Genomic DNA, 21,166 nt, shown 5'->3' on the forward strand with positions numbered 1-21,166 from the left:
ATAACACCTGACGCACCTCCTTTTCCCTCTTTTTCCTCCTTTCCTTCTGATCTTCCCTTCCTGCCCTCTCTCTCATTTTCTCTCGCTCTTCGTTTTCCTAACGTTCGAGCAGAATCCACTGCCCGTTCGGCACATTCGCCAGGCTCCTCATTTAAAGTCTCGAAGTACGACCGTCTCGTGCACATTAGCACCATCGACTTTCTCAGCTTCCCTCAAGTGTCCGCGATACAAAATAAGCTCGGAAGTAATTTCTTTGCAGATTGAATATGCTAATAGCCGACCAACAAAGACTATTAAAATTAGATTATAAGCTATTCATAACGAGACGCAAGTAATATGTACTTTATCGGTGAAGGACGACGCTGCACGCTCAAAGTGCCATTGCAAAGCATCGAAAGAGCCCCTCATGACCAACGCAATTATCTTCTTACGCACTGTCGACTTTGCATGCTATCCAACAATTTTCCCGTAAATTAAGAGGAGATTAATAGCAGAATTATCTTTAACGACTTCTAATTGTTAGGATTAATTCCTCAACGTATGGCGCACGTATCCTCGCGTTTATGAGTATTAGGAAATCTGCACGTTTCTTATACGAAAGCTGACAATTAGTTTGAAGCATCGAGGAAGCGATTAATGGATGGGAATCTCGCGAAGAATCTTAAGAGACCAGAGATTAGAATAAAAATCCGTGAAAGAAGCTAGGAAGAATGTTGAAAGATTGACAATTAGAGTAGAGATTCACGAAAGAATTTAGCAAAGAATCTTCAGGGATTAGAGATTAGAATAGAGATTCATCTCAGGAATCTTGCAAAGTTACCTTATGACCTTGATTGGTACTTTGTATTACAAGTCTTTGTATTCCTTGCCTTATGACCTTGACTGGTACTTTGTATTACAAGTCTTTGTATTCCTTGCCTTATGACCTTTATTGATACTTTGTATTACAAGTCTCTGTATTCCTTGCCTTATGACCTTTATTGATACTTTGTATTACAAGTCTTTGTATTCCTTGCCTTATGACCTTTATTGATACTTTCTATTACAAGTCTTTGTATTCCTTGCCTTATGACCTTGATTGGTACTTTGTATTACAAGTCTTTGTATTCCTTGCCTTATGACCTTTATTGGTACTTTGTATTACAAGTCTTTGTATTCCCTGCCTTATGACCTTGATTGGTACTTTGTATTACAAGTCTTTGTATTCCTTGGAGTGTCCATCAGTTGACAAACGTAAAAATTGTATGTCGTAGAAAAAGATAATATTCTTAAGCAACTCTGCCTACAAAGAGAACTGTGGCGGCACTCGACCACGGAAATTTTCAATAGCTTCGCGACACAAAGCGCTATACCTTCAAAGGGTAAGGACGACAGGTCTAATGTACCATCGATATCCCTACGATTCTTTCGCCGAATATTCGGAAGAATGCAACAAAGGAAAGAATCTGTTTGTCTCTTGTCTGAATCTTCTGCAAAGTGCGAAAAGTTAAGCGAAGCCGACATAACCAGAGAAACGGGTTACTGACTCTTGATAGTGCAGTGTTAATCGTTATTTGTTGTTAATTGTCAAGAGTTTAGTAAACGTTATTGTTGAAAATCAAGAGTATTTCTTGCGGGCACCTTCACCGACGATCACATCAAAACTATATTCTTTTTTATGCCAAATATCTTTCATCCAAAGTTCCAGAGATATTCAAGATGATAATTCTTATTGCTCTACCTTGCACGCGAAAAAAAATTTATTTACATTTGTTTACATTACACCTAAAAACGATGCAAAATTTTCGTATAAACATCTATCTGTTTACGAGGTACAACTCTTCGCTTTGTGAGGAATTTTCTGTTTCGATTTTGTCTTGTCTAATTTACAGGAGATGCTAACAATGATCAGCTACATCTCGAAGCAAGCTCATAGACGATTCGTCGTAGATCCGGTTGCTCTCTGGATGATTTCTGGTGTTTCTCGAATTTAGTATCTCAACATTTTCCCTAAGTTTGCTCTGTTACGTCTCATAAGCGAAAACAGACAGAACATACGATCGAGTGTTTTCTTCTGAATCTTCTGGATTGATCGAATGAGCAGAGTCTCTTGGCTGCAGCATTGGGATGATAATTTAATCTGGTTTCGTAATTCCTACATAGCCTCTTTATTTTTTCAGAGATCAGTGTCATGTTCAAGTTACTTCATCTTAATCCACCGTCTTAATCTACTGTCAGCATAGATGTACGTACATCAGTTGATTCTTCCCAATTCTTAGAATGTGTGTGTTTGATAAAGCATCGTTGAACAGCTATAGGTGTGATAAGTTTATGCGTAGTTAGAAGCATAGTTATATACTTATAATTATGCTATAAACATAGTTAGAATAAATAAAAGACATACGTATCTATGAAAAGAAAAATACTTTGACAAATTTCCTGACAGGCTGCAGTCTTTCCTCGTCTTAATCTACTGTCAGCATAGATTTAGGTAAATCGGTGAACTCTTTCTTTAGACGAAAACGACGACACTAAATCCTTTTCGATTTAGTATGAAGACGAGAGGTTTCTCGTGCGACAGGCATAAGCCACACCTCTTTCGGTAAAATCATTAGCAATTTAATGGAAAGTGCTTTGCGTCCACGTCACGTCCCAGTTTCACAGGATCTACCTGTGGAAACCGGCTACTGCTCAGTTAGACAAGAGTAAAAGAAATTCGCTGCCTCATAATGAGAAGCTATCCAGCCACGGTGTTCCTGCTCTTGATCGAAAATCGAAAGAAACCAGATCAGTTTGCAAGAATAATTGAATAGCCCTAGTAAACTTTGTTAATAATATTATGCACTCATAAATAAGATAAGATAAACCATCTTGCTCCACATAAAATTGGAAAATCACTGAGTAATACTTAACTTGCTGCATATTTATACAATCGAAACTTGTTTGGAAAGAGTAACACTAAGTGCGTTCAGCTTCTTTTTCTTCGTTTCATTTATCTTCCCTCGCGTTTCACATTATTCTATCGAATGAAATATAAAATTATATACCACGTCTAATTACATTTATTCATTTAGTACCAGCCGTTGCATTCTGATAATCGATGCACCATAGACATTTCGAATTTGATATTCAAAATTTTAATGCTAGAAAAAGTCCCTCTCTTTCTCTCCTGCCTCTCTAGCACAATTTTCCTGAATGAGAACATAAAAATTAAATGTTTAATTAATAGCAAAATATATTAGTAACTAATTAATGAATTAATATCCGCTATGAATTTATCTAGGAAAATAAATACCACGCGAATATCATATTAAGTGTAAAAATAATGAAATGTTGTATTATGACGATCTCATGCTAATCTGAAAAGCTTGCATAGAAATATTTGTAAAAGGAATACATTGCACTCTCTTAATATGTTTCATCTGTATTTTTTCAAACATGATAAAATGTTTAATGAAAATTGTAAATACCAGTTTTCTATGCCGTGGTACGACAAAGAAAAATGGTAATCTCTAAAGGGGAAAAATACAAGTACTACAATCGTAATGTATAAAACGTGTCGTTAAGAGAATTGAAATAAATTTCTGCTCGTGATAAAACAACTTAAAACTGCATCGAATTGCAAACAATAAAAATATGATACGATCTTGATTAAATGTACAGGAGGACGATTAAAATGTTTTTCTAAATAGCTCGTGGCAAGCCCGAGCAGACGCGAGAGCAAAGTATGCGCGGTTCTGCTAGTATATAGCGGTCGTGCCAGGTCTGAAGAACGATTTATGTGCGATCAAGAGAATGATCCTTTACAGAGGCAACTCGTTTCTCACGCGCAATTATCAGCAAGATAATGCTTAATGACCATGTGGCACGCAGTATGTTTAACACGTACGCAATTTATAAAGGCGCAGCTGAAACCGCATAGCCGGCCAACTCCCTTTCTTCTTCCTTTATTCTCCCTTTCGTTTCATCGCATAGCTGAAAATAGAAGCACGACATTGTAACAACACGATAAAAAAATATTTCCGTGAGAAATATTTTTACTGGCCTACATAAGGTAGATAATTAAAAAGAAAGATAATTACAAGTTCTAATCTTTCAGTGTATTACGTATGTACAGTCGACCATAAAAATGTGCATAGGTGCGCAGCCCTCAAATGTGTGGCTTGCTGGAAAAAAATTCCAATAAAGCAGAGAAAAAGCGAGTATTTGTCAAGTTGAGATATCAGCAGTCGAAGAGATATTAGGTTGCCCGAAAAGTGTCTTTCTTTCGCAGACGTGTTTTTTTTACAACAGTGCACATTTATACAAACGTGAAACCAAGTCTGTGAAATGTCGCGGTGTTTATCTTAACAGAAGAAAATGGATCGTAATTCGACAAAATAATGTAAAACAAAAAGCGTTGTGCGTCTATTATTTCCTCATAATACGAAAGAAACTTTTCGGACAACGAAAATGCATGTTCGAACAATTTTTGGCATCGAGGTTTCTATTGCTTCAAATTTCTTTTCTTACAGAAAGAAAGAAACGAAGCTTATTCTATTCGCGTTTTATATTTATGTTGACTACTCTGGTATTTTTCGTGGAAACTTTGTTTTATGAAAAATTTCCCTTTGATATGTACAAATGTCGCATTAGTCGTTTTTGGTATTATTTATAAAACAATTATTATTTATTATTAATTATAAAACTGTCGTTAGAGACTATACAATTTTTTACAGACAGACATTTTGGGAAAAATACGACGCTGACATTTCTTGCGCTAAGCGACAGAGTTATAAAATGGTTAAGTAGAAATTAGTGTGAATTTTTTTGACACAGTAAGATACGTGTTAAAGTGTGATATAATTCATTCGTGAAAGACATTGGAAGGGAATTATGAGAATAAGCAATGATCAGTTATATTGATTGGAATGCTTGCTACTGTTTTTATTCTCTTGCTGTTTTATTATGAATTTGTTAATTCGTTTTTATAATGTAAAATACAAGATGGTATATAAATTATTTTACTATTTAACGCGTTGACTACTACGCAAATTTGATATATTTTTCTCTGCAAGTCACAACGGATTGAAATATGCTATGATATACAGGGCGGTTGGTAACTGGTGGTACAAGCGGAAAGGGAATGATTCTACGCGAAAAAAGAAGTCGGAAATATAGAATAACAACTTTTCGTTTGAGGCTTTGTTTTCGAGAAAATCGACTTTGAATTTTTGCTCGGTACGCGTGCACTTTATGGCGTAGAACCATATTAATTCAATTGTCTATTCTGAAGAAATCGCAAGTTGCGAGCAATTGAAAGAAAAGATTATTGTAGCCTTTCATACTTTAAAACGATCGAATAGATTAGAAAGTGTTCATAGAAATTTAATTAGAAGAGCAGAAGTATGTGTTCGACAGAATGGGTAACATTTTCAGCAATTTTTGTAATAATAAACTTTATGATTACTTCATATTATTTCATTATGTATTCCTAATTTTCCGTTATGGCAAAAACAAGCTTAAACTGCCATAATATCCATCGAGACAACGATCTACAGTGAGATCCGTTATAACGAGATGTGATAAAGTGCACGCGTACCGAGCGAAAATTCAAAGTCGATTTTCTCGAAAACAAAGCCTCAAACGAAAAATTGTTATTCTATATTTTCGACTTCTTTTTTCGCGTAGAATCACCCCCTTTCCGCTTGTACCACCAATTACCAACCACCCTGTATATTTCAATTTTGCAAAATATTATACTTGCGCACTTTTTCTCTGATAATATTATCTAAGCATTCCATGCAATAAAGAACAAATGCCTCCTTAATACGAGTGATCTATTAATAGCCGGAAATTATGTGCAAAGTCTCAACCTCAAGAAAGTCGTTTTTCATTACTTTTTCATACATTTCGAAAGCTACGTTTACTATCTTCTTCTTTTCTTCGCTAAGCTTCTCGAATATCATCTTCTAACTGCTCAATCGCGATTGGTTTATCGTCATACGCTTTACGTTTAAGAAAAGTCCGTAAGGAAAAGTCCGGTGCAGTTAAATCAGGCGACAAAATGGGGCAGATGATGTGGCTAGCAGATAATACGTGGATATACAGAAACACGAAGTCAGAGACACGATATGGTACCTGACACAGCCTTAGCGTCGCAAGACTACGCATCAAACGCGTTAAATTTCTTCAAAGAAATAAATATATACTAAATAATAGCAAAAATCAAAACGATATAGCTTTTTATGCATTTCTAGTATTCTTTTTGTTCTTCTTGAAAGAACAAAATTGCACAAAACACGGATGATATAAAAAGGCATATAAAATGTCCAAAGTATAAACAATGATACATTTTTGCAAATGTCTTTTCCAATCCTCAAAACAGTTTGACATTTCACTTTATTGTGTGCATCTTGATTCGTTCAACGTTCTTAGTGTTTCCTTTAATACTTTCCTATCGATCTTCTACCTTTTTAACTATATCACCAACAATATAAATTTGCATAAAAGTCTGCAGTCTACTACTAATCGGTCTAAGCTTAACGTCGTCGCTAATGAGCCTGCAGTCGATGCGACGTTAAACGCACGTTAAAAAAGAAAAAGAAGAATCATAAAGCTGAAAGAAATTTCAGCGAACATAATAAAACAATGAGAAATAGTTTGAACCGTTGCTCGATCAAAGGTAAATTCATCTTATACGAACAACCTGGACTGCAAGTTTCTCCTTGTTTCATTAACTGACCAGTAACATTAAATGATCGTGCGACACGGTACTGCCGACGCAGTCATTTACATTTTCGCTGATATATTTTTGTAGCCGCTCGATTACGATAGCGTGTGCTGAATCGTAAGGCCGGTAGCCAGTGTTCGTGTATGTAATGAAAACGTTTTCTCACGTGCACGTGATTCGTTCTCATGATTAAAACGTCGCCAGCCGTGCGTAGTATACCTGCCTCCATATAAATCATCGTAATTTTGTAATTTCGTATCGCCTGTTTGCGAGTCTGAAATATAATCATGGAAATTATCAATTGAATAGCGGTTACAGTTTAGAAACAATAGGTCATCTAAATTCTGGTAAATTGTACGGGATTGTCGCAACACTTGTAACACGATCGACAATATGGGCATTCTACGTTTCTTCCTCTTTTTTTCTTTTTTTTTTTTTTATTATTTAATTTGTACTTTACAATTTTTCCAGCTGATAAAATTTGTACATGTGGTAAAATTTTCTTACTTAATTGCTAAATAACATGTGGATTGGTACCCCCAACGGAGTACCACCTTCAAGTTTGACTATTTTATTTCTTCAGTCAGATCTGTTTTCAGGAACAAAAGCTTCTTTTTAATTTAATTTTATTTGTACTTTACAATTTGTCCAGTTGGACATTTGGTAAATTTTTCTAAATTAATTGCTAAATAACATGTGGATGGCTACTCCCAGCAGGATACCACCTTCAAGTTTGACTATTTTATTTCTTCAGTCAGATCTGTTTTCAGGAACAAAAGCTTTTTTTTAATTTAATTTTATTTGTAGTTTACAATTTGTCCAGTTGGACATTTGCTAAATTTTTCTTACTTAATTGCTTAATAACATGTGGATGGCACCCTCAGCGGGATACCATCTTCGAATTTGACTATTTTATTTCTTTAGTGAGGTGAGTGGGGTGTTTTCTTTTTAGTTTTCTTTCTACGAGTTTTGCTCGCTTTAGCAGCCAGCTGGTTTGGATGTGTTGCTGTTCTTTCCTTGTATTTTTTACGTACCTGCCGATTTCTTCTTTAACCGTTGCTACAGGGGATTCTACGTGAAAAAACAAATCGAAAATGTAGAACAACATTTTTTCGTTTAAGTCTCCTCTTTCAATAAAATAGAGTTTCAACGTGTTTAGTCAAAAACTGGCTTGGTACACCCGCATGATTTAATTTAATTTAATTTAATTTCAATATATGAGAGGGGCCCATTGAATTATAAACGCAAAGTGTAGACAAAGAATTACCAAATTGGTACTTAAACGCACCAAAAAGAAAACCCGAATAAATCTCCACTATGAAACAGTAATTATTATCAGCAATTGATTACGTTCTACGGGCGGAGTTGGAGTTTTTAAATTTAGCCGTAATTCTACGCGGTAAAAATATATCTACTTTTCTCAATGTCACCACAGGAGCGTAAAAATTTGGTAATTTTAACTGTAATGGACAGTACACAACGATACATTTTCAAATTTATTTCTCTCCCAGATAAAGCGTCTTATGAACAATTTTTCTTCCACATCTTTGACTTAATTTTACACGTGCAATAGCCCGTAGTCGACTATCTTATTTCCCGTACTATTCCCGAAGTAGCCAAGTTCAACCATACCTGACCAATTTCTAAACTTGATTTTCTCGAAAACGAAGTGTCACATGGAAAAATCGTATTCTACGTTTTCGACTTGCTTTTACACGTAGAATCACCCTGTTGCTGATAACAGAGACATACTGCATAAAAAGTATAATAAGAATTACGATTACGTTTTATCAAATATTGATATTGGAAAGAAAAGGCGCTACAATTGTGCGGCTGTTGGCGATTACGAGTTTGCGTGAAGTTGGAAACTTTTCTCGAGACCGTACCGGGATCCTAAAAGTTTCTAATCGCATAAATATGTTCGGCTACGCGAAAGTAAATTCCGAACATGACTTCTTAGTCGTGTTTCGTACTTAAACTTCCAAGCTTCGAGAAAAGAAGACACAGTTTTGTTATTTTCGGTCTTCGTCCTGTTTTAGTCCATAGACTCTCCTTCGCTTCACCTACATCGGAAATTACGGCCCACCGTGTATGTGAACATTTAGCTGTCTACAATACGATAAAATATTACAAAACAATTGAATTAACTTTTAAGTAAGAAATAATGAAATTCCTGTTTGCCATCGTCAAACCATGTAAAGATATTTTATCACTAAACCAGTGGAAAGAATAACATTAATGCAAGCCGTAATATTTAAATAATAAACATTATATTATGTACAACAAATAGTAAAGTACAAAGTACGATGAAAAAGTTGGTGCAATTTTTGCTTTTTTAACGTAATATATTTATTTTGTCCCCTTCAAAGTAATAGCCATAAAAAATGATACATTTTTGCCAATGTCTTTTCCAATCCTCGGAACAGTTTAGCAATTCACTTTATCGTGTGCCTCTTGGTTCGTTTTCAGTTTTATATCTTCAGTGTTTTAAAGCAGTTGTCCTTTCATAGCTTTTTCCATCCTGAGAATTAAAAAAAATCGCATGATGTCATATCTGGTGATCGTGAAATCAGAACTGTATCATTTTTCACCAAAAAGTTCCTAACGAGCAATGATGCGTGAGCAGGTTTCTCCATTTCAAGTGTTCGTAAAATCACAGAAACGCAACATACACAATGGACAACCAAATCTGGAGTTATCGACCGATCTCAATAAAGAAACCGATGTATGTAATAAACAAGCAAGACAAGCAAGTGAATCAACGTTTTCCCAATCGGCTCTTTCTATACCAGGAAATTACAAAATTGCTCGTATGTTATCGTTGTCATTTAACAAGCAATTTAAATCTTATTATATTCGGCTAAACAATTAGCTAAACTATCGGTCACTGTTGTTATCTGTTAATACCGTGGTCGGTCAAAGTTGTAGCCGATCGAGTGTGGCGTCAGTAAATCGTCGTCGGTAAAAAGAATGTCGGTAAAATCCACGTCGGTGATTTCAATGGGTAATTAACATCTACTTTACTATTGCACGCTGTATAAAAGGAACAAAAGGAACGTACTGGACGTTTAATATTCATTCGGCAAATACCTCTACGAGGCTTGGCTGCTTCGTTGCAACCAAACATAAAAGAGTATAACGCAGCGCGTCAATTATGGTTTACAAGTTAAGAGCAATAGCCGTATTTAAAGCTGTTTTGCCAAGATGTACCGTGATTGAATACCATGCGTGGTCGCTAGAGAGCGGTTGCACGTAGAATGTTCACCTGCCCGTGATAGAAGATCGATATTCCTACTTGAATAAACTCAATTTTCTACGGTGCTTATAATCTGCGCGATGTAATCACGGGGAACCGCCGGCCGGCAAAACGATTCATCATACACACATTTAAGAGACGTTGCTCGTATGTGCGCGCCAAGAGTTTGAATGTGTGCCGGCTAGTAATAGCTGCCGTGATCGAAGTAGCTATAATTGCAAAGTAGTAGGAAAAGAAAATGGTAAAGCAGCGGAGAGAAGAAGATGGGTAAAATTATATCAATCGGCGATATTAGGACATGCAGTATGTGCTGTTTAAACGGATACGTTCAAATATCTGGAAAAATTCGAATGATACACAAAACTGTTGGGACACTTGCTCATTTTTCACAAGACATATTTTGATTGCGAAATTATAGTGAGATAAAATTGAAATTATTTGGTTCTTGGTAATCAGCATAGTTACGTAGGATAGTATATTATAATTCTGGCTCTGAAGATAAAGCGATCGAGGTTTCTTGTCAATTTCTCAATTTCGTTATAGAAACCATTAATGTTTAATTTTCGGAAAACAGATGACTCTCCTCCGTGAGTTTATTTATTACAGGAAGACAATATAGGTAACAAGAAATTCCAAGCTAAATTTAAAAAATAGCGTTTGTAACATCATTATCTTCTTCTTTTTACTTTTCGATTTATGGAGTTAGTCACTGCGGCTTCTAAATGATCGTCTGATAGTAACACAGGCGTCTGTAATTGCTATATCTCGTAAAACTATTTTGTCACTTGACAAACTCTTTATCTTCAGATTCTCCAAATTTTAATTTGTAGAACAGATTGAGAAGAACGTTTTAAACGGCCAAACAGTCTCCTAACGTTAAACAGCAAACGTATACGCTATTATATACAGTAAATACTAAAATGAATCGTTGCTGTGTTCTTTAATATGCAATACAGATTTGTATTCTGGTGATTTCATAGAAAGATAGTAAATGCTGTTTCCAATTATTAATTTATCATCGGTTGGTACAGTTTGGTTGTTTACTGTTACTACAAATCGACCAAAATTTCCCTAGAGATACTTACGAAGTGTAGTGTATACATATGGACAAGCAAACACACAAACTGTCCTTGGAAAGAGGACTAAAAAGAAAACACCACACTGACCTCACTAAAGAAATAAATTAGTCAAACTCGAAGATGGTATCCCACTGGGGGTAGCCATCCACATGTTATTTAGCAATTAAGTTAGAAAAATTTACCAAATGTCCGGCTGGACAAATTGTAAAGTACAAATTAAATAATAATAGAGAAAAATACTGTTATTACGTAAGAAGTTACTATATATATTATCAATTATATCAATGAAAGGAATAATTCTAAATACCCATGAAATGCTCAAAAACTTTCTTTTCTTAATCTTAATACACATAATACTAAATAATAACGTAGGATTGGCAATTTGCTAATTCATACTTACTATATTTACTTTACCAGTCTCAATTGCACCGGGAATTTTTTAATTATCTGTTCAATTATATACCGAATATTAATATTGTATTAATTTTTTTTATATTAATTACGTAACTTCCTACGAATTTGTAAATTTTCAGGGTGCAAATGTGTCGATATTAAACGAGTCATTATCACGATACATTTAAGATATTAAAAACTAATTCTGTCTCGTGTAACGTGTCCTCTTGCGCATTCCTTGTCATAAAATTATATCCACGTATAAAATATTTAAATGCAACGTGTCATGTTAATAAATTAAGAAATGCGTAAGTACCTTTTTGATTTTTAACCGAAGGAATGTCGCTCGTTAAGCGCAACCTGCTGCTTTATAAAGACAGACATTCGTTTGATGTTCAGGAATGCGTCTCGTATATGTAGAATATTCAAATACTGAAACATTGTTTATGCGACGTGCAGGACGCAAAAGAATTCGATGCTTATGAATACAATAGCGGTGGGTACATGGTTTTCATCAAGTTTTCCTGCTGCATCCTGTCTGAAAGTATGCATACATATATCGCACACGCTGTACAAATAAAAAGTTGTACCATTACCTTAAATGGTGCATTCACAGTGCAATACGGTTTTTAAACTCTTATTCTATTTTTACAAACATAATTACACCTATGTAGGTATAATACGTACATGTACTGTGAAACATGGATCGGGAGAGAGCCAATAAACATGATGAAATATACAAAAGAAGATAATTTTCGTAACATGATGGAAAAGTAATTAATTTAAAATATATGATACTTGAAGTTTAATTTTGTGCAATTTGCCACGTTGCTCGTTTGCTGGGACAATGGCGTAAATCAAAATTTTTAGTTGTTTGGGTTATTGGTAAATTTATTGAGAAAAGACAGTTAGTAGAAAAAATTATAAGCTAACTTCAAAAATTCAGCATGTGAGAGAGTTGTGCTGTCATTGTAATGCTATTGTCTCGCTACGAAGCTACAAACAGTCCAGAACTTTCAAACTTGTCTACCCTAAAATCGTGACTTTTTAATTACGTTATTGTTCCAGCAAATGTTCGATAGATACGTCACTCCTTGTTCTTCATATGATATTCTACAAAATTGATGTTAAAATATCTTCTAAACTAATCAATATTAATCATATTACCTCGATATTTTTTTTTTTTTGTTTTTTGTTTTTTGTTTTTTGACGGGAGGATTCAATATATGCAAAAAGAAGTTGTCATTTAAAAATAAAAATAGATGGTGTAACTGTCTCAAATGCATATGCATTTTTGCACTTTCGAAGAGTTAGAAAATATTTTCGCGAAGATATAGTTCACTTCGATCCATTCATCTTTCTCCGCATACTTATCGCTCTGTAACAAATTCAAGTTACCAAGACGTAATAAATTGTGATGTAGTAAGTGAAAAATTTCCTTCAGGAATTGAACATTTCCTCGTAAATATCGTAGAATGAATAAAAAATAAAAGTCTTATCGTTAATAGGAAAGACCTACTCGAAGATGGTATTCGCTGGGGCTAGCCATCCACATGTTATTTAGCAATTAACTTAAAAAAATTTAACAAACGTCCAGCTGGACAAATTGTAAAGTGCAAATTAAATAAAAAAGAAGACCTTTGTTCGAGAAAATACCCCACTGACCTGACTGAAGAAATAAAATAGTCAAACTCGAAGATGTATCCTGCTGGAAGTAGTCTTCCACAAATTATTTATCAATTAAGTAAGACAATTTTACCAAATGTCCAACTGGACAAATTTTAAAGTACAAATTAAATAGGAAAAAAGACTTTTGTTCGAGAAAACACCCCACAGACCTGACTACAGAAATAAAATAAAATAGTCAAACTTGAAGATGGTATCCGCTGGGGTAGCCACCCACGTATTATTTAGCAATTAACTTAGAAAAATTTGCCGAAGGTCCAGCTGGACAAATTGTAAACTACAAGTTAAATAACAAAAAAAAATAAAGGCTAGTAAATCCGCAAACAGACCGTATAGTGCACTGTATAACAAAGGTTGGCATACAAATATAGGAAAGTGAAGCTGGAATGCAAAGGGCATATAAAGGTGTGTGTGCCTCGTTCAGATTTGAAGCATAGCACTCGTGAGATTTTCAGGGGTATTGTTGGTGAAATGGGCCGACTAAGATGCGCGTCCGTGAACACTTTCACACGTACGAGAGGCTCGCGCCTGTGGATGCGCAAAACTGTGAAAGGTTCGTACCACACGAAACACTTGGGGCCGGTGTCAAGGGGTCCCTGGAACAATATAACGACACTGCGTGAAGGAAACCACCCTCTGCCTGCTTCTCAATACTTCGATGCAAATGCTTCGCTCCGGACCCACTTTCTACCAACACGTGCTCTCTTTCAACCCTTCAAGATTTTCGATTTATCGCGCCAGCGAACTCTTCAAAGTCGAAAAAATTCCAGGTCGAGGCTGAAATCTAAAATTTATGCGAAAGCGAGTTGATAGTCACCCTATGTTCTATTTATCGCTATTCGAGGTTCGACGACTGTCATCGATCGACCTCGAACTGCAGTCGAAACTCGGCAACTCGAACCCCAAGGGAAGAGTCTAAGGTCTTTGAATTCTAAAAGAATTTTGGCTTATCGAAATTTCCGGGTAAAAGAGCTTTGACAAACGAAAATTCACCGCACAGAAGCTTCGCACGAAGGCGTAATTGCAATCACCTTCTCAGAGAGTGCAATTATTTTAAGCTTCCTCTTACAACTCGTTCTATTCAACGTGCATAAATGCGAAAGTTAAAGACGCGATAGATAATGGCAATTATGCGTTCGACTGACGAAAAACGATTAGCTTCCATTAATAGATACAATGGTCGAAGGGCGAAGAGGTAGGGACATTATGATTTACGTTGTCTTGTGTTGCTTGGAATAATCCTAACAGTTGGAAGAAGCGAGATAATATCGAATAATTGGCTTCTCTTGCATATTGCCACACATAGTGTAGCTATAGTCGTACTTCGAGTTGCAGACACAAGCGGCGATAGAAGTTCGACTCATAAAGGTAAACTTCGACTTGCAGAGTTTAAACTCGAGTTATAGAAATAAAATAAAGTACCTGGACAGATGGCGAATAATTCGAGTTTAAATAAGTTTTATTTCGACTTCTAGAGGTTTTCGCAGCTGATCGGAAGAGAACGAACAAAAGCTTTTTTTATTTAATTTAATTTGTACTTTACAATTTGTCCAGTTGGACATTTGGTAAATTCTTCTAAATTAATTGCTAAATAACAAGTGGATGGCACCCTCAGCGGGATACCATTTTCAAGTTTGACTATTTTATTTCTTTAGCGAGGTAAGTGGGGTGTTTTCTCCAACAAAAGTTTATTATTTAATTTGTACTTTATAATTTGCCCAGTTGGACATTTGGTAAATTTTTTTTTACTTAATTGCTAAATAACATGTGGATGGCTACCCCCAGCGGGCTACCATTTTCGAGTTTGACTATTTTATTTCTTCAGTGAGGTGAGTGGGATGTTTTCTCCAACAAAAGTTTGTTTATTATTTAATTTGTACTTTACAATTTGCGCAGTTAGACGTTTGGTAAATTTTTCTTACTTAATTGCTAAATAACATGTGGATGGCTACCCCCAGCGGGATACCATCTTCAAGTTTGACTATTTTATTTATTCAGTCAGGTCTATAGAGTGTTTTCTCGAACAAAAGCCTTTTTTCTATTTAATTTGTACTTTACAATTTGTCCAGCTGGGCATTTGGTAAATTTTTCTAAGTTAATTGCTAATTAACATGTGGATGGCTACCCCTAGCGGGGTACCACCTTCGAGTTTGACTATTTTATTTCTTTAGTCAGGTCTGTTTTTACAAACAAAAGTTTTTTTTTATTTAATTTAATTTGTACTTTACAATTTGCCCAGTTGGACATTTGGTAAATTTTTTTTTACTTAATTGCTAAATAACATGTGGATGGTTACCCCTAGCGGGGTACCATCTTCGAGTTTGATTATTTTATTTCTTTAGTCAGGTCTGTTTTCACAAACAAAAGTTTTTTTTTATTTAATTTAATTTGTACTTTACAATTTGTCCAGTTGGACATTTGGTAAGTTTTTCTAAGTTAATTGCTAAATAACATGTGGATGGCTACCCCCAGCGGGCTACCATTTTCGAGTTTGACTATTTTATTTCTTCGGTGAGGTGAGTGGGATGTTTTCTCCAACAAAAGTTTGTTTATTATTTAATTTGTACTTTACAATTTGTCCAGTTAGACGTTTGGTAAATTTTTCTTACTTAATTGCTAAATAACATGTGGATGGCTACCCCCAGCGAGATACCATCTTCAGGTTTGACTATTTTATTTCTTCAGTCAGGTCTGTTTTCACAAACAAAAGTTTTTTTTAATTTAATTTTATTTATAGTATACAATTTGTCCAGTTGGACATTTGGTAAATATTTCTTACTTAATTGCTAAATAACATGTGGATGGCACCCTCAGCGGGATACCATCTTCAAGTTTGACTATTTTATTTATTCAGTCAGGTCTATAGAGTGTTTTCTCGGACAAAAGTCTTTTTTTCTATTTAATTTGTACTTTACAATTTGTCCGGCTGGGCATTTGGTAAATTTTTCTAAGTTAATTGCTAAATAACATGTATTCAGTAATAGATATAACATAAGAATTAACAACCACCAAAACCCACTAGTTACTCAATTACTTGACACGACGGATCAGATCCGCAGACTAAAAAGACATTACCCTCTAGATTTAAACATTAGATTCAGCTAGAATCAAACATACGATAATCATTTATTATTATTCACGTTATAGTACCACGTCAGAACAATTTACTTATAATTCTCAATGAGAATTGATTGTAAATTACTTCCAAATAAAAAAAAAAAGAGAATAACATGTGAATCTTCGAGTTTGATTATTTTATTTCTTTAGTCAAATCAGTGGGGTGTTTTCCTTTTAGTCTTCTTTCTATCAGAATTTCTCGACCAAAAGTGTAGTCTTATAGACGTATTCGAGTCATAGTTCGACTGTACTACCATCAGTTGACCTCAGAACCTGGATTAAACGTCTGAAACATATTTAGCATATTTTGGAAGAACTGTTGTTTCTTTAAGTTACACTGTATTCGGTAAATTCTACCCAATTTCTCCTGTACTTAGATAGGTGTAAACCCTTATACAGTAGAGTCTCGGTTATTGGAGTCTTCTTTAACACAAATTTCGTATTATCCCAGGTGCTACGAACTTTATTACAACTTCACTTTCTTCGAAATTTTAACACGGAAAATAGAAAACTGTAAATAGCCAGGTACTGTGGAAGCAGTTAATCAAACTTTTAACAGAGTCAATAAAGAAATTAACTCGAGTATTAATACTACGTTACGTTACCAAAATGTTTCCTATGATTTTATTGTTCGATTTATGAATGTTGAAGTTGAGGTTGACCGATTGAAGAACGAGTGGATGAATTTGTAATAGAAAGGTATATTGAAATAATTAAAGGTATAACTATAAGTTTATGCTAATTCAGACCCTTATATTCTTAGTGTTACTAATGTGTTAGACAATAGAATGATAAGGAACAGGTTCATATATTTATAGCAAAAGGACATTACCAAAAAAGTTAAGCTTATAGCTTTGGCCAGAGGCTACAGGGAACATAAATAGAAATTTGTTTATTAGTTCCTTTGTTCCTAGACCTTGCAACCTAAAACATAATGTACATTCAAGTGTACAATAATTGCACCGCTCCTTATTTAGAATATTTCTGCGTAATAGCAGTCTCCAGGTCAGGGATATACACAAATAAAGTTGTAGAGTTTTTCTTGAAGTATTTACTTCAACAATGAACACTGATACACCTTTCCGTATTATCCGACTTTTCACGTCGGATAATCGAGGCTCTACTCTACCGAATAAATTAAATTTCGGCAAACGTAAACGCGGAATGTTCGCAACATTAAATCCCTCTACTCGCAAACTACACTTCAGATCTTTCTTTGCTAACTTTCAAACACCTAACTTGCTTCTCGCGTTGAGCATTACGTCGCCTTCTGACGAAATATCTGCAACCCGTGTGTGCCAAAACGAGTATAAGATACAGTTCTACAGGGACTGCAGAAGTTGTTCGTTGTTAATGAACCAAATTATACGAATGTAATTCAACCTTATTTGGGTTAAGTTCTGTACAATTTCACATTTTTATACTTTCGTTTATCAAAGTAACAGAACTTTGCGTTCATTTTCGTCTTTACGATTGGTATACTTTCCACTGTTAATTTCGAGTTTCTCGATTGACATCGTAGCAGTTTCTGACAATTTTAAAACCTACGAGCATGTTGACAAGTAATTGCGGTTGGTGTGTCCCAACACCATCCGTGAAATTTTAAGTAAAATAAAAATCATCAAGAAGAAGGAAAAAAGCGTGCTGCAAAATTGTAAATTGATTCGCTGCTGTTAAACTGAATTTGCCGATGAACTGTTTGGTTGAACAATTAGTTGGCCGTCGTTGTTTCGTCACAGGACAAATGCATCTTAAAGGAGCAAACGTTTTCCACGAGAAAAATGCCCCTGCCTTGTCATTTTTAAATTACAGTCCGTGTACATCGCAATGAATCCAAATTTCGATTGTATAATAGTTGGTCCCCGAGAAAAAAGTCACGAAACAAAGTTTCCAACATTCGCGGGTCACGATAATATGTTTTTAAAGGATCCTTGAGCCGCTTTCCTTTCTTCAGGCATAATCAAGCGGCAATAATGCCCGTCAGACAATAATCGGTCGGCTTACCGTCGCGGTTAGTAGCTAAATCGGAAAAGTTTCCGCCGTCCTTACGTCAAACGAAGAACGACGAATCTTTCTTCGCTGAAACTGTCGGCAACTAGGATTAGTTTTAAAGTAAGAGCATGCTCTCGTCTTTTCATCTTTCTTTCTTCGTCCCGCAAGCCGTTCATCGACAGATATACTCACGATGCCTTGATAAACTTCTTACAGTCGCCAACTTCTTTTTTGTTTCCACGAGTCCGTTCTTCTATGAGATAGGAAGGTCGAACGATTTTTTCGCGAAATTCCGACTTTCTTTAAACTTTCAAGTAATCTAACTTGAAATAAGTTGTAAGTCTTATAAACTGGATATACATCGGGCCACGAAAGTATTTTAACGCTCCTGGAAACTTTTCATGTGTACAATGTGTATCATAATTAGCGGGATCCACTTCAGCAGCGACAGGAGGCCCAAAAAGTTCACGCGCTCCATCTGACCTTGTTTCAAAGTTGTAGCCATTTTCGTGTTTCAACAATCCGCGGCTCCTTACCTTTCGTCCTGAAAGATGTACCGTAGTATGTGTGGATAACGTGTGTAATATACCAGGTATGTAAATATGAAACCGGAATTTTTGTATAGAAAATACACGTTTATTGTATGAAAATGATTAAAAATATTTTATTCGAAGTATTGCCCATCGCTAGCTATACATTTTTCCCACCTGTCTGACAATTGGTGGATACCACGCCAAAAAAACTGTCGCTCTTTTGAGGCAAACCAGTCATCGAGGCATTTTCGTACATTTTCGTAAGAAGTGAAGTGCTGGTCAGAAAGTGCGTGTCCCATCGATGCAAATAAATAGTAATCGGACGGAGCCAAGTCCGGTGAGTAAGCCGCGTGCGAAAGTATTTCCCAACTGAACGCTTCAATCGTTTTCTTGACCGGTTTTTCTGTATGCGATGGTGCATTATCACGAAGCAAAATTACTTTGTGTTGCCTTTTTTGAAATTCTGGTCGTTTTTCACGCAAAGCTTGATTCAGATCGATCATTTGTTGTCGATAGCGCTCAGTATTAACGGTTTCGCCAGGTTTTAACAGCTCATAATAGATCACGTTTCACGTTCCACGTTCTTCGTTCCTCGCGTCAAAATTGCCACTTCTGAATTTTTTAAACCACTCAAAGCACTGTGATTTACCAAGAGCATGCCCACCGTAAGCTTCGACAAGCATTCGATACGATTCTGCGGCAGTTTTCTTCAAATGGTAACAGAAAATCAATGCTGTCCGCAAATCGTAGTTTCCAGGCACAAAATTCGACATGTTCAACGCTATTACAAACTATGCTGTTGTATGAAACTTGTATTGTTGTAAGTCGAAAATGTTTGTAAGATGTCAACAACGACTTTTGGCATCAATGACGCAGTTTAGTGATAACTACATTATCAGCTAGGGCCATCTATAGGCAAATTCCGGTTTCATACTTACAGACCTGATATGTACAAGCCATTGTAGAAGTGAACAGGAGGCACAAAAGCAACGAGAAAGGTTCATACTCGCGTATATTCTATTCGACTTTGTTTAAAAGTTACGAGCATTTTTTTGTGATTCGCCAATCCAATTTCAGCAACTGCTCGGCCTCATAAAAGATGCTCGAAATGGCCAGCCTCGATCTGTATGAAAGCTTGCACTCATCGCGTCAAAGAATTTCGCAATGTTTCAAAAATTCCAGATATTTGTTGAATCTGTTGGCAACCTTGTTGTATACGTACACGAAGTACTTCAACGCTGGTACAATTGCTTTCAGGTGGGCCTAAAATAAAAATCTAATGGATTTAAATGTGAGGAGGTCCTGCACGACGTATCCTATTAGGAGGAAATAGTAAAGGTAAGCAGTTGGACTATCGAAGCACAAAGATGACTATAGCTTTGAAACAAGGTCCAATAAGATGTATGTTCGTATGAACGTTTCTCATTGTTTTTGTGCCACACTTGTCCTCTCCTGAAGTGGATCCTACACATTACGACACAGCTTTTATTAACAAGCCGTTTAGATATTTAGCGAGTCTCTACGTTCTTTTTTTTTATTATTATTATTTAATTTGTATTTTACAAGTTGTCCAGTTGGACATTTGGTAAATTTAGTTGCTAAGTGTAGCACTAATTCTATGTTTAAGATTACTATTCGTGTTGTATACTAATCTCCCACGAAGCGTATATTTGCAATAAATGTCTTGCGACAACGTATTAAACGTAGCGTCAGCTTCGGATACTTACAGTTGATTAAGTTTCAATACATCAACAGGTACTCGATTCTTTTTGGAAAAAAAGGGATAGCGTGTAAGGTTGAAGAGAAAGATCAATAAAAAAGGCACACCTATATAACCGGAAAGAGTTACATCCTTCTATCTAGAGACACCTTGGGTCTTCAGATAATAAGGTACTTTGGTATGCCATAGAGCTGGTTCTGAAAGTGGATCGACCCTTTCAAGAGTAATCTCATAAATACGAAGTTTTACGTATCCGTACGAGTGCTTTATAAAACAAAAAGGAAAAGGAAACACAAAAATAAAAAGAAATTGGACAGCAAAATATGTATTGTATCGATTCAGTTGCAAACGCCTTTTCGATACTCTATGTGTTTATGGTCAACTGTTTGAAATTCAGATCTTCTCCTCTCTAAACAAGGGAACTCGCTACATAATTAATAAAATAAAAAGTATTTTTTAAGATAAATGTTGCAATTTTGAAACAATCTTATAAAACAACAAAAATAAAGAAAGTAGTTGCTCGAATTTAATGTTCTTTTCATCTTTGTCAAAGAAACTTACCTCTAACTTTGATAAAACTTTCATAATTGTTAATTGAACATTTGGAATCTTCGTTTATCAAGGTTCTATATATTACGTACTATAATAAAAATCTGACAAATAGTGGAAATCAATCCTTTTTTTAATCGCTCATTTAAC

General features: G+C 35.4%; 1 protein-coding gene and 2 long non-coding RNA genes across 11 annotated transcripts in view; 1 reads left to right on the plus strand and 2 right to left on the minus strand.

Annotated features, from left to right (window-relative positions):
* LOC126924048 (uncharacterized) overlaps nucleotides 1–7,535 on the minus strand; it is a 54,964-nt gene extending 47,429 nt beyond the window's left edge. The window contains exon 1 of one of the 2 annotated variants that reach the window (XR_007713391.1): nucleotides 7,417–7,535. This is a non-coding gene — a long non-coding RNA (uncharacterized LOC126924048). Of the gene's footprint in view, nucleotides 1–7,245 lie in introns of both variants that reach the window. The other variant, XR_007713389.1, reaches the window with a different exon arrangement.
* Nucleotides 1–21,166, plus strand: part of LOC126923852 (CCR4-NOT transcription complex subunit 6-like) — a 407,221-nt gene that overhangs the window by 334,645 nt on the left and 51,410 nt on the right. The window contains exon 1 of one of the 7 annotated variants that reach the window (XM_050737774.1): nucleotides 19,242–20,085. The exons of the other annotated variants lie outside the window; for them this stretch is intronic. The gene's annotated coding sequence lies outside the window, so the exon portion shown is untranslated. Of the gene's footprint in view, nucleotides 1–19,241; nucleotides 20,086–21,166 lie in introns of those variants that run through there. 7 annotated transcript variants of the gene reach the window in all.
* The window catches only part of LOC126924062 (uncharacterized), a 128,883-nt gene that overhangs the window by 88,814 nt on the left and 18,903 nt on the right, over nucleotides 1–21,166 (minus strand). The window lies entirely within an intron of this gene.

The sequence above is a fragment of the Bombus affinis genome, chromosome 2, assembly GCF_024516045.1.
Source record: "Bombus affinis isolate iyBomAffi1 chromosome 2, iyBomAffi1.2, whole genome shotgun sequence".
In the NCBI taxonomy this organism is placed as follows: Eukaryota; Metazoa; Arthropoda; class Insecta; order Hymenoptera; family Apidae; genus Bombus; species Bombus affinis.